The 12,675-nt window shown below is 41.5% G+C and overlaps 1 pseudogene; it reads right to left on the reverse strand.

Moving 5' to 3' along the window:
• Positions 1 to 1,966: 1,966 nt before the first annotated feature.
• On the reverse strand, positions 1,967 to 2,744 carry LOC112647328 (cytochrome c oxidase subunit 6B1-like; annotated as a pseudogene).
• Positions 2,745 to 12,675: the final 9,931 nt, after the last annotated feature.

Genomic DNA, 12,675 nt, shown 5'->3' on the forward strand with positions numbered 1-12,675 from the left:
TAAAGGCAAATAAATTAACTAAGGCAAGTCTGATCAGAACAGGTTGTTTGATCACTTGGAAAAGGGGAAGGGAATGTTCATAAGCTTGAAGAGCTGTGCTATCAAAATTGCATAAAGCAGGAAAATGATAGGATAATAGATTATGGTAAAATCAAATACCACTTGAAAGACCTTAGAGCCATTCTAAAGCATTACCTGTGGTCTGTGACCCAAAATATAATGGGACAGTGAGAAATGAGGCTGGAAACGTAATTAGAAATGATTTAATGGGGGCGCCTGGGTGGTACAGTTGGTTAAGCATCCATCTCTTGATATCAGCTCATGTCACGATCATGAAATTGAGCCCCACGTCGGATTCCACACTAAGTCTGAAGTCTGCTGGAGATTCTCTTTCTCCCTCTGCCTCTCCCCTGCTCACTCTCACACACTCTTTATCTCTCAAAAAAAAAAAAAAAAAGAGAGAGAGAGAGAGAAAAGAAAAAAAGAAAAAGAAAGAAAAAAAGTAAAAGAAAATAAAGAAATGATTTTATGAAGTATCTTGAATGTCCAAATTGGAAATGTATAGTTTGGGTTGAAGACATGGGGAGTCATTAGTGTTTGAGGGTGGGGTAACTCTCTGTGATGTTTGAGAAATTAAAATAGCAGCAACGTAGATATGTAGACACACCAAAGTGAGGTGCTCTTGAAGACAGAAAGACCAAGAAAGTTGTGGACATGCACTTTTGAGTAACATTTATGTATCAGGTAGTCTCATTTCAATCTGCCTTGAATTGAAAATTCTATGATGGTCTTTCCTGTTTTATCATTTCCTGAACTCTGTCAGCAGTGTGCTTATCTGTCTGTCTCATTTTCCATCTAAAATTTATTTCTCAAAAGAAATAAATAAAATTTATTTCTCCATCTGATGAGGATAATCACGTTCTCAGCTCTTCACATGCGCAGACTAACTTCGTAACAGCCCTGTGAGGAAGGTAACTGCTCTACAGCACCCAGAGCAATGTTCCAACACCCAACACAGAACCTGGGACATTATTAGGTGCCTAATAATTATTTGTGGTCAAGTGAACCCCCATTTTACAGACGAGAAAAGAGGGGCATGGTGAGGTTGAATAGTTAGTTGCTCAGGGTTGGTTATGAGTTCTGGAGCTGGGCTGCCAACTCAGAAGAGTCTTGTTATCATAATTGTTTGTTCCAAAAGCATCCTTATTCTCCTTCTTCCATGCAATCTTTCTCTCTTTTCACTTACGGAATCCCTTCATTGGCCTAGCCTGGGATTTATCAATCATTAGCAGTTTATGAGTCCAATGATCCAAAAATTTCTTAAATGTTTTTGGAGCTCAGTGATCTTCATTCCCTGGCTGGGAGCACTTAACATTTCTGCACTTTGGTGTACTGAAAAAAAAATTGTGAGTTTGGTGCTTACTTTTCTCTGGACCTTTATCTCTGGGTTTCTGGGTTATTACACCTGGAGTTGTGAGAACCAAGAAATCATTCAATGAGACACAAATAACAGATGGACTGAATCATAAAAAAAAAAGGTGAGTGGGAGGAAATTGGTTAGAATTCCAGTTCCTGTGTGTCCAACATACAACAGCACACACATACACACTCACAATCTCTGTCTGCAATTAGTCTTCTACCATTGCCTTTATAATAAACCATCTGTTTCTTTATCCTTTATGCTTAGCACTTTTGAGTTCTAGTATAGTATTGATTACATTATCGCATGAATTTCTTAAGTTTCTAGGGGGTTTTGGCAATTTTATGAGTTCTAGGTATTTGGTTTTTATTCTTCCCCAATAGACTGTACAATCTTTGAAGATGAGAAACAGATTTCTTTCATCAGCCAATTTCCTTTCCACTTTTCCTCTGCATAGGCTAGGGCATATAGGGGATACTAAATAAATTCTACACACATACACACACACACACACACACACACAGAAATGCACACATGTGGTAGTAGTTTTTTTTTTTTTCCACTTTTCCAACGAGTATTTATTATTAGTTAAGCCATGATTCAGGATCCCAGGGTGGGGATTACCATGTACCCAGGTCCCCCTTCACCACCCTGGGAGAAGGATGGAGGACAGAGGAGAGGTGGGTGGAGCCAGTTCAGATCTTCCCAGGAAATGTGCCTTCTGCCCAGCAGTCATCCCAGGCCGACACCCAGGATATGGGGCAGAGGGACTTGTACACTCGCCGGTACCATTCGCACATGGAAACATCACCCCCTTTAGCAGTCATTGCTTTCTCACAGCGGTGAAAGTCCAGGTAGTTCTGCCAGCAGTTCCTAGTCTGGTTCTGGTTGGGGAAGCAGCTGTCAAAAGGGGCATCTGGTAGTTCTTGATTTTGGACTTGATGTCTTCTGCCATGGTGCTGACTCTAAAGACACCCCTGCAGCACCTCGCAACTCAATGTGACCCTCAGCAAAGACTTTTTTTTTTAATTTATTTTTATTCATTTTTTTTAGATATCCATTATCACTGGAACCTGTGCTTTATTTATAGTGCAGCTTACATTTCCTGGGGTAGTTCATACATGCATTTTCAAATGCAGTGGTCACTGCCAGTGTTTTTTAAAACTATGTGTGTGCATGTGTTTGTATACTGTATACACACATATTTGTATATTCTAATATATTTCTGGGGCAATTTTAATTAATTACCCTGGAAATTACATAGAAATGTATAGAAAAAAGAGCTGTCATTTGATGCACAGGTATATTTGTGTGTGTGTGTGTGTGTGTGTATATATATATATATATATATATATATATATATATATGGGTATAAAGTCTTTCAAAAGTTATTTACCCAGTAATGTGATATACCATCAGATTGCAGCAGTTAATTTTTTGGGGCTTGTGATTTGCATCATAAACACAAAAGACTAGCACTTGTCTATAGGTGAAAAGCTAGTTATTTCTGTGGTTGAAGAATGAAAAAGAGACCTACCTTGCCTGTTTTAGAACAGCATAAAAGATTAATACATGCAGTACATGCTCTTACTCTGGAATTGTGACCAAAGGGGTTGGGGGATGGAGAAGAGCCTGACATGGGATTCGATCCTGGGTCTCCAGGATCGCGCCCTGGGCCAAAGGCAGGCGCTAAACCACTGCACCACCCAGGGATCCCTCCAAGGTAGACTTCTTCCCCAGTGTTGGGCTATGCTTTGGGGAACCTTTTTATAGCATTTACCACATTCACTTGTGAATATTTACTCACATATCAGCCTCTCAATAGACAACTGTTTGAGGGGCAGAGATTGCATCTTTGTACAGTTAGTATCTAAGGTCTCACCTAGGGGCTCAATAAATGTTGATTGTAGATGTGTTTTTTTTTTTTTTTTTTTTTTTTCTTTTTCTTGTGTTGCCTTCCAGTGTCTTGGCTACCCAAACATATTATCCTTGAACAGGAGAAACTGTATCCCACTTAGAGATTCAAAATGTTGAACAGGACTAGGTTAAGGTCAAGCTCAAAGGTTCCCTAGAGACCCCATGCTGTCAGCTGACTTGGAGAACCTTAAGTTCCCTGAGCATGCAAGTCAGGTAGGAGTGGTCCCTCACTCAACAAATAGCAAGTGCTGCCTACCCTGCCCCGCCCCGCCCCAGCTCTGAGGGTACCAGGATCTTAAATTCAAGCTACCCGTCTCCACTTCTCAGGTAGATACCAGGTTCCGTCGTAAAATTATTTGCCATCTCCTGGATTTCTCTTCCAAAACAGACAATGTAAGTTTGGCAAGATTTATTCTCACATAACCGGTACTTTATGAGTGAATAACCACTTACTCTATTTTTGTCTGGGGATTCAGGTTAACGAAGTTAATGTAAAATAAAAGCTCCTAGCATGTTATCTGACTGGAGACTGGCATTAATGCGTGTTTCTCTTGGGGTTTTAATCTATTCCAAAAGTAGCCAATTACAGAAGAGAAGCCTTTGCTTCTGAAAATAGTAACACCTCAGATGGTGTAACTTTTGTTCCTGAGATTTCTCATGTTGCTGATTAGTATACAATCACATTTGTCAATCCAAAATAGAAAATATGTGGAGACTTGAAGGCCCGTATTTATTGGGAGGGGTTTTTTTCTTTTTTTTTTTTTTAAATATACCTGTCTTCAGGTTCACAGTGTACCTAACTTTGTTTTTGTCACAGTTGCTATTTAAAAATCAGGCTCTTTGAGATAGTTCAAGTTCAGCAGATCTGCATCCTCATATGTACCAGCTGACCTTTCTCCCCTTTTTCCTGATTGTACTCTAAGGCTTTTTTCTTATTTCAAATACAAGTTAACCTAAATTATACTTTGAACCTAGATTTTTCTCCTCTGTTGACTGACTCCCTTGTAAAATTTTCATCAAGAAGAAAGCAACTGCCTTAGCTATCTATTTAATTTCACATTCTGCAATAAGAGGCTTTCTTTATTTTTAGCCCCTTTGAACCAAGAACCACATATGCCATGGCTCTTTCACAGGATTCTGAAGACTGAATTACAGTCCTGTGGTGAGCAGGCAAGATTCTAATTTTTTTTTTTTTTTTTTTTAAATTTATTTTTTATTGGTGTTCAATCTACCAACATACAGAATAACACCCAGTGCCCGTCACCCATTCACTCCCACCCCCCGCCCTCCTCCCCTTCCACCACCCCTAGTTCGTTTCCCAGAGTTAGCAGTCTTTACGTTCTGTCTCCCTTTCTGATATTTCCCACACATTTCTTCTCCCTTCCCTTATATTCCCTTTCACTATTATTTATATTCCCCAAATGAATGAGAACATATAATGTTTGTCCTTCTCCGACTGACTTACTTCACTCAGCATAATACCCTCCAGTTCCATCCACGTTGAAGCAAATGGTGGGTATTTGTCATTTCTAATAGCTGAGTAATATTCCATTGTATACATAAACCACATCTTCTTTATCCATTCATCTTTCGTTGGACACCGAGGCTCCTTCCACAGTTTGGCTATCGTGGCCATTGCTGCTATAAACATCGGGGTGCAGGTGTCCCGGCGTTTCATTGCATTTGTATCTTTGGGGTAAATCCCCAACAGTGCAATTGCTGGGTCGTAGGGCAGGTATATTTTTAACTGTTTGAGGAACCTCCACACAGTTTTCCAGAGTGGCTGCACCAGTTCACATTCCCACCAACAGTGTAAGAGGGTTCCCTTTTCTCCGCATCCTCTCCAACATTTGTTGTTTCCTGCCTTGTTAATTTTCCCCATTCTCACTGGTGTGAGGTGGTATCTCATTGTAGTTTTGATTTGTATTTCCCTGATGGCAAGTGATGCAGAGCATTTTCTCATATGCATGTTGGCCATGTCTATGTCTTCCTCTGTGAGATTTCTGTTCATGTCTTTTGCCCATTTCATGATTGGATTGTTTGTTTCTTTGGTGTTGAGTTTAATAAGTTCTTTATAGATCTTGGAAACTAGCCCTTTATCTGATATGTCATTTGCAAATATCTTCTCCCATTCTGTAGGTTGTCTTTGAGTTTTGTTGACTGTATCCTTTGCTGTGCAAAAGCTTCTTATCTTGATGAAGTCCCAATAGTTCATTTTTGCTTTTGTTTCTTTTGTCTTCGTGGATGTATCTTGCAAGAAGTTACTATGGCCGAGTTCAAAAAGGGTGTTGCCTGTGTTCTTCTCTAGGATTTTGATGGAATCTTGTCTCACATTTAGATCTTTCATCCATTTTGAGTTTATCTTTGTGTATGGTGAAAGAGAGTAGTCTAGTTTCATTCTTCTGCATGTGGATGTCCAATTTTCCCAGCACCATTTATTGAAGAGACTGTCTTTCTTCCAATGGATAGTCTTTCCTCCTTTATCGAATATTAGTTGCCCATAAAGTTCAGGGTCCACTTCTGGATTCTCTATTCTGTTCCACTGATCTATGTGTCTGTTTTTGTGCCAGTACCACACTGTCTTGATGACCACAGCTTTGTAGTACAACCTGAAATCTGGCATTGTGATGCCCCCAGATATGGTTTTCTTTTTTAAAATTCCCCTGGCTATTCGGGGTCTTTTCTGATTCCACACAAATCTTAAAATAATTTGTTCTAACTCTCTGAAGAAAGTCCATGGTATTTTGATAGGGATTGCATTAAACGTGTATATTGCCCTGGGTAACATTGACATTTTCACAATATTAATTCTGCCAATCCATGAGCATGGAATATTTTTCCATCTCTTTGTGTCTTCCTCAATTTCTTTCAGAAGTGTTCTATAGTTTTGAGGGTATAGATCCTTTACATCTTTGGTGAGGTTTATTCCTAGGTATCTTATGCTTTTGGGTGCAATTGTAAATGGGATTGACTCCTTAATTTCTCTTTCTTCAGTCTCATTGTTAGTGTATAGAAATGCCACTGACTTCTGGGCATTGATTTTGTATCCTGCCACGCTACCGAATTGCTGTATGAGTTCTAGCAATCTTGGGGTGGAGACTTTTGGGTTTTCTATGTAGAGTATCATGTCATCGGCGAAGAGAGAGAGTTTGACTTCTTCTTTGCCAATTTGAATGCCTTTAATGTCTTTTTGTTGTCTGATTGCTGAGGCTAGGACTTCCAGTACTATGTTGAATAGCAGTGGTGAGAGTGGACATCCCTGTCTTGTTCCTGATCTTAGGGGAAAGGCTCCCAGTGCTTCCCCATTGAGAATGATATTTGCTGTGGGCTTTTCATAGATGGCTTTTAAGATGTCGAGGAATGTTCCCTCTATCCCTACACTCTGAAGAGTTTTAATCAGGAATGGATGCTGTATTTTGTCAAATGCTTTCTCTGCATCCAATGAGAGGATCATATGGTTCTTGGTTTTTCTCTTGCTGATATGATGAATCACATTGATTGTTTTACGGGTGTTGAACCAGCCTTGTGTCCCAGGGATAAATCCTACTTGGTCATGGTGAATAATTTTCTTAATGAACTGTTGGATCCTATTGGCCAGTATCTTGTTGAGAATTTTTGCATCCATGTTCATCAGGGATATTGGTCTGTAATTCTCCTTTTTGGCGGGGTCTTTGTCTGGCTTTGGAATTAAGGTGATGCTGGCTTCATAGAACGAATTTGGAAGTACTCCATCTCTTTCTATCTTTCCAAACAGCTTTAGGAGAATAGGTATGATTTCTTCTTTAAACGTTTGATAAAATTCTCCTGGGAAGCCATCTGGCCCTGGACTCTTGTGTCTTGGGAGGTTTTTGATGACTGCTTCAATTTCCTCTCTGGTTATTGGCCTGTTCAGGTTTTCTATTTCTTCCTGTTCCAGTTTTGGTAGTTTGTGGCTTTCCAGGAATGCGTCCATTTCTCCTAGATTGCCTAATTTATTGGCGTATAGCTGTTCATAATATGTTTTTAAAATCGTTTGTATTTCCTTGGTGTTGGTAGTGATCTCTCCTTTCTCATTCATGATTTTATTAATTTGAGTCTTCTCTCTCTTCTTTTTAATAAGGCTGGCTAATGGTTTATCTATCTTATTAATTCTTTCAAAGAACCAACTCCTGGTTCTGTTGATCTGTTCCACAGTTCTTCTGGTCTCGATTTCGTTGAGTTCTGCTCGAATCTTTATTAACTCCCTTCTTCTCTTGGGTGTAGGATCTATTTGCTGTTTTTTCTCTAGCTCCTTTATGTGTAAGGTTAGCTTTTGTATTTGAGTTCTTTCCAGTTTTTGAATGGATGCTTGTATTGCGATGTATTTCCCCCTTAGGACTGCTTTTGCTGCATCCCAAAGATTTTGAACGGTTGTATCTTCATTCTCATTAGTTTCCATGAATCTTTTTAATTCTTCCTTAATTTCCTGGTTGACCCTTTTATCTTTTAGCAGGATGGTCCTTAACCTCCACGTGTTTGAGGTCCTTCCAAACTTCTTGTTGTGATTTAGTTCTAATTTCAAGGCATTATGGTCCGAGAATATGCAGGGGACAATCCCAATCTTTTGGTATCGGTTCAGACCCGATTTGTGTCCCAATATGTGGTCTATTCTGGAGAAAGTTCCATGTGCGCTTGAGAAGAATGTGTATTCAGTTGAGTTTGGATGTAAAGTTCTGTAGATATCTGTGAAATCCATCTGGTCCAGTGTATCATTTAAAGCTCTCGTTTCTTTGGAGATGTTGTGCTTAGAAGACCTATCGAGTATAGAAAGAGCTAGATTGAAGTCACCAAGTATAAGTGTATTATTATCTAAGTATTTCTTCACTTTGGTTAATAATTGATTGATATATTTGGCAGCTCCCACATTCGGGGCATATATATTGAGGATTGTTAAGTCCTCTTGTTGAATAGATCCTTTAAGTATGATATAGTGTCCCTCTTCATCTCTCACTACAGTCTTTGGGGTAAATTTTAGTTTATCTGATATAAGGATGGCTACCCCTGCTTTCTTTTGAGGACCATTCGAATGGTAAATGGTTCTCCAACCTTTTATTTTCAGGCTGTAGGTGTCCTTCTGTCTAAAATGAGTCTCTTGTAGACAGCAAATAGATGGGTCCTGCTTTTTTATCCAGTCTGACACCCTGCGCCTTTTGATGGGGTCATTAAGCCCGTTCACATTCAGAGTTACTATTGAGAGATATGAGTTTAGTGTCATCATGATATCTATTCAGTCTTTGTTTTTGTGGACTGTTCCACTGAACTTCTTCTTAAAGGGGAATTTTAAGAGTCCCCCTTAAAATTTCTTGCAGAGCTGGTTTGGAGGTCACATATTCTTTTAGTTGCTGTCTGTCTTGGAAGCTCTTTATCTCTCCTTCCATTTTGAATGAGAGCCTTGCTGGATAAAGTATTCTTGGTTGCATGTTCTTTTCATTTAGCACCCTGAATATATCCTGCCAGCCCTTTCTGGCCTGCCAGGTCTCTGTGGAGAGGTCTGCTGTTACCCTAATACTCCTCCCCATAAAAGTCAGGGATTTCTTGTCTCTTGCTGCTTTAAGGATCTTCTCCTTATCTTTGGAATTTGCAAGCTTCACAATTAAATGTCGAGGTGTTGAACGGTTTTTATTGATTTTAGGGGGGGATCTCTCTATTTCCTGGATCTGAATGCCTGTTTCCCTTCCCAGATGAGGAAAGTTTTCAGCTAGAATTTGTTCAAATACATATTCTGGCCCTCTGTCCCTTTCGGCGCCCTCGGGAACCCCAATTAAACGTAGGTTTTTCTTCCTCAGGCTGTCGTTTATTTCCCTTAATCTATCTTCATGGTCTTTTAATTGTTTGTCTCTTTTTTCCTCAGTTTCCCTCTTTGCTATCAACTTGTCTTCTATGTCACTCACCCGTTCTTCCACCTCGTTAACCCTCGTCGTTAGGACTTCTAGTTTGGATTGCATCTCATTCAATTGATTTTTAATTTCTGCCTGATTAGCTCTAAATTCTGCAGTCATGAAGTCTCTTGAGTCCTTTATGCTTTTTTCTAGAGCCACCAGTAGCTGTATAATAGTGCTTCTGAATTGGCTTTCTGACATTGAATTGTAATCCAGATTTTGTAACTCTGTGGGAGAGAGGACTGTTTCTGATTCTTTCTTTTGAGGTGAGGTTTTCCTTCTAGTCATTTTGCTCAGTGCAGAGTGGCCAAAAGCCAGTTGTATTGGGAAAAAGAGAAAAAGAGAGGAGAGAAAGAAGGAAAGAAAAGAGAAAGAGAAAAAAAGGGGAAGAGAAAAAAAAAACGAAAGAAAAAAAAAGAAGAAAAAGAGAAAGAAAAAGAAAGGAGAAAAAAGGGGGGGTGGGGGAAGGAAACAAATCAAAAAGCAAAACAAAACAAAACAAAACAAAAAACAAAACAAAAAAACAAAACAAAACAAAAAACCAAAAAAAAAAAAAAAAAAGAAAAAAAAAAAAAGGGAACCGCAGGGGAGTATCTTCTGATTCTGTGTTCTTTAAGTCTTTAAGTCCCTTGGCTTCTCCTGGAAGTTGTCCGTCTAGCTGGTGTTCTGGGGGAGGGGCCTGCTGTGCTGATTCTCAGGTGTCAGCAGTTGGGGGAGCTGCTGTGCCCCTGCCTGGTGCAGGGCTCGGTGGGGGTTGTTTACCCCGTGAGGCCGCAGGAGGAACAACCCCAGTGGCGGGGCAGCTCTGCAGCCCTGGATTCAGCTCCGGCAGGAACTCCGTCTGCAGGGCCTGGAGGCTCCGGGGCGGGGCCGCTGATCTGCTCAGCTGGGGCAGGAGCGTCCTTGCTGTCCTGGGCCCTCCCGGCCTCTGCCTGTCCCGGGGGGAGGCGGGATCCTGGGCTGTGTCCCGGCGCCCCGGAGCCTGCGCTGGTGGATTCGCGCTCCCGGGCCGCGCAGCCCCCTCCGCGGAGCCGCCGCCCGAGCCCCTCCGAGCTGCTCCTGGAACCGCGCAGCCCCCTCCGCACGGAGCCTCTTCCTCTGCCCGAGCCCCTCCGAGCTGCTCCCGCCCCGCAGCCCCCTCCGCGGAGCCGCCCCCGAACCCCTCCGAGCTGCTCCTGGAACCGCGCAGCCCCCTCTGCACGGAGCCTCTTCCTCTGCCCCAGCCCGGCCGAGCTGCTCCCGGGGCCGCGCAGCCCCCTCCGCGGAGCCGCCGCCCGAGCCCCCCCGAGCTGCTCCGGGTCCCGCCGAGCGCGCTGCAGCCCTTAGGGAGCTCGGCGCACTCTCCTGGGCGCGCAGTTGCTGTTACTGTCCCGGGGAGCCCGAGGGCATCCCCTCCCTCCTGGGTCCTGCTCCAACTCCCCGCGAGCCCCTCTCCGCCCGGGAAGGTCGGTGCAGCTCCTGCGTCTCCGGGACGGGGCTCTCCTGTCCTGGGGACACTCGCCCCGGCCTCAGCCCGGCTCCTCGCGGGCCCCTCCCCCTTGGAGGCCTTTGTTCCTTTATTTCTTTTTCCCCGTCTTCCTACCTTGATAGAAGCACGAACTCTTCTCACTGTTGCATTCCAGCTGGTCTCTCTTTAAATCTCAGGCCGAATTCATAGATTTTCAGGATAATTTGAAGGTTTTCTAGGTAGTTTGGTGGAGACAGGTGATTTGGAGACCCTACTCTTCCGCCATCTTGCTCCTCCCCCCAAGATTCTAATTTTATATATTAACTGTAAATACAACAGTTTAGCATCTAGCATGCCCTGGATAATGTTGGCACATGATAGAGACAGACTCTATTAAACCTTCACAGACTCCTAGACTTACCTGAGAAAGAAGAAAATGTATAAACCTAAGATTAACTAACAATGTGAGAGTACTGATTACACAAGTGACAAATCATTAGTTTGGACAATGAGGGTTTTATGAAGGAGGCCTAGTATAGTACCTGGTTTTACCCCTCTCTCTAACACTTACTAATATTTTAAATTGTTTTTTGCTTATTTATTATCTGCCTTCCCCTTCTAAAAGGTAAGTCCCATGAGAGCCATGCCAATGGTCTATCCTACTGTGTTTACAGTTCCTTGAAGCCTGCAGGAGGTGCTCAGCAAACATTAGAGAGATGTACATGTGGGCAGATTGGGTCATGCATCACAAGTATAGCACGAAGGAAGTCCTGGAAGAGCTCAAAGGCAAAGAGTAAGTCTGACAAGGTGAAAACTCCAAACCATGATGGTGAGGTTACACAAAGGAGCTTACTCCATAAGACTGCCTGATGGTAAAATGAATGAGGAATATAAACAGACAACTCACAAAATATAAAAACCAGAATATCACCTTAGCATATGAAACCACACAACAGCCTCAGTGGCTGTTGAAGAAATGGTAAAGAAAATGAGTAGCATTAAAATACACAATATTTAAAATTGACAAAATGTTTAAGATGGTCAAGCCCAGAATGAGCAATCTTGCTCAAATCCAGCACTATTTCAAGAGGAAATATACATCAAATTATTCAAAATCTATATATCATTTAACTCAGCAATTCTACACTCAGAATTTATCTTAGGAAATAATTAGGCAAAATGGGGCTTCAGGAATGAATGTGAATCTCAGGATTGCTTATAAAAGTGAAAAGTTAAAAACTGTATACATGTGTTACAATGGGCAATTAGCCTAATGGATTATGATGTGTTCAGATGGTACAATACTATGCATTCACTAAATAGGATGCTTTAGTCATCAGAGCTAGTTATGACGTATTGCTTTGTAAAAACAAAAGTGTCTAAGGCATGCTTCTAATTTCATTAAAACAAAACAAAAATAAGATTTACGCATTGAAAATAAAGTGGACTTCCAAGACCAAGATATCAAGTAAGAATCACTCATTGTATCTGCCCAATCAAATGAGGTTTTATAGTTTAATTTGAAATTTGGTATAATTAGCAAGATAATTATAAACTCTAGGGAAAACTAAAATTGCTTAATGTACAACTTGGCTCAGCTGTGAATAATATTTGGAAATCCTTAATAATGCAAACACTGACCACTTATAAGAACAAGTATGATGTAATCATACTACAGAACATGGGAGGGACTGGGTATATGCAGCTGGTGTAAGAAAGTGAAATTCTCTCTTTCTGTAGAAGAAAGCCAACAGATAATGTCTCAAGAGTCAAAGGTAAAAGGATCAAAATAGTATTCAGAGATATATACCCAAATAAATAATAAAAGGACTGAAAGCAAGTACTAGGACTTACAGATGGAATGTGGCAGCTTTCATTAAAAGTATGATGCAAGGGGATCCCTGGGTGGCGCAGCGGTTTGGCGCCTGCCTTTGGCCCAGGGTGCGATCCTGGAGACCCCGGGATCGAATCCCACGTCGGGCTCCCAGTGCATG

Source organism: Canis lupus, chromosome 5 (assembly GCF_003254725.2).
Source record: "Canis lupus dingo isolate Sandy chromosome 5, ASM325472v2, whole genome shotgun sequence".
NCBI classification, from domain to species: Eukaryota; Metazoa; Chordata; class Mammalia; order Carnivora; family Canidae; genus Canis; species Canis lupus.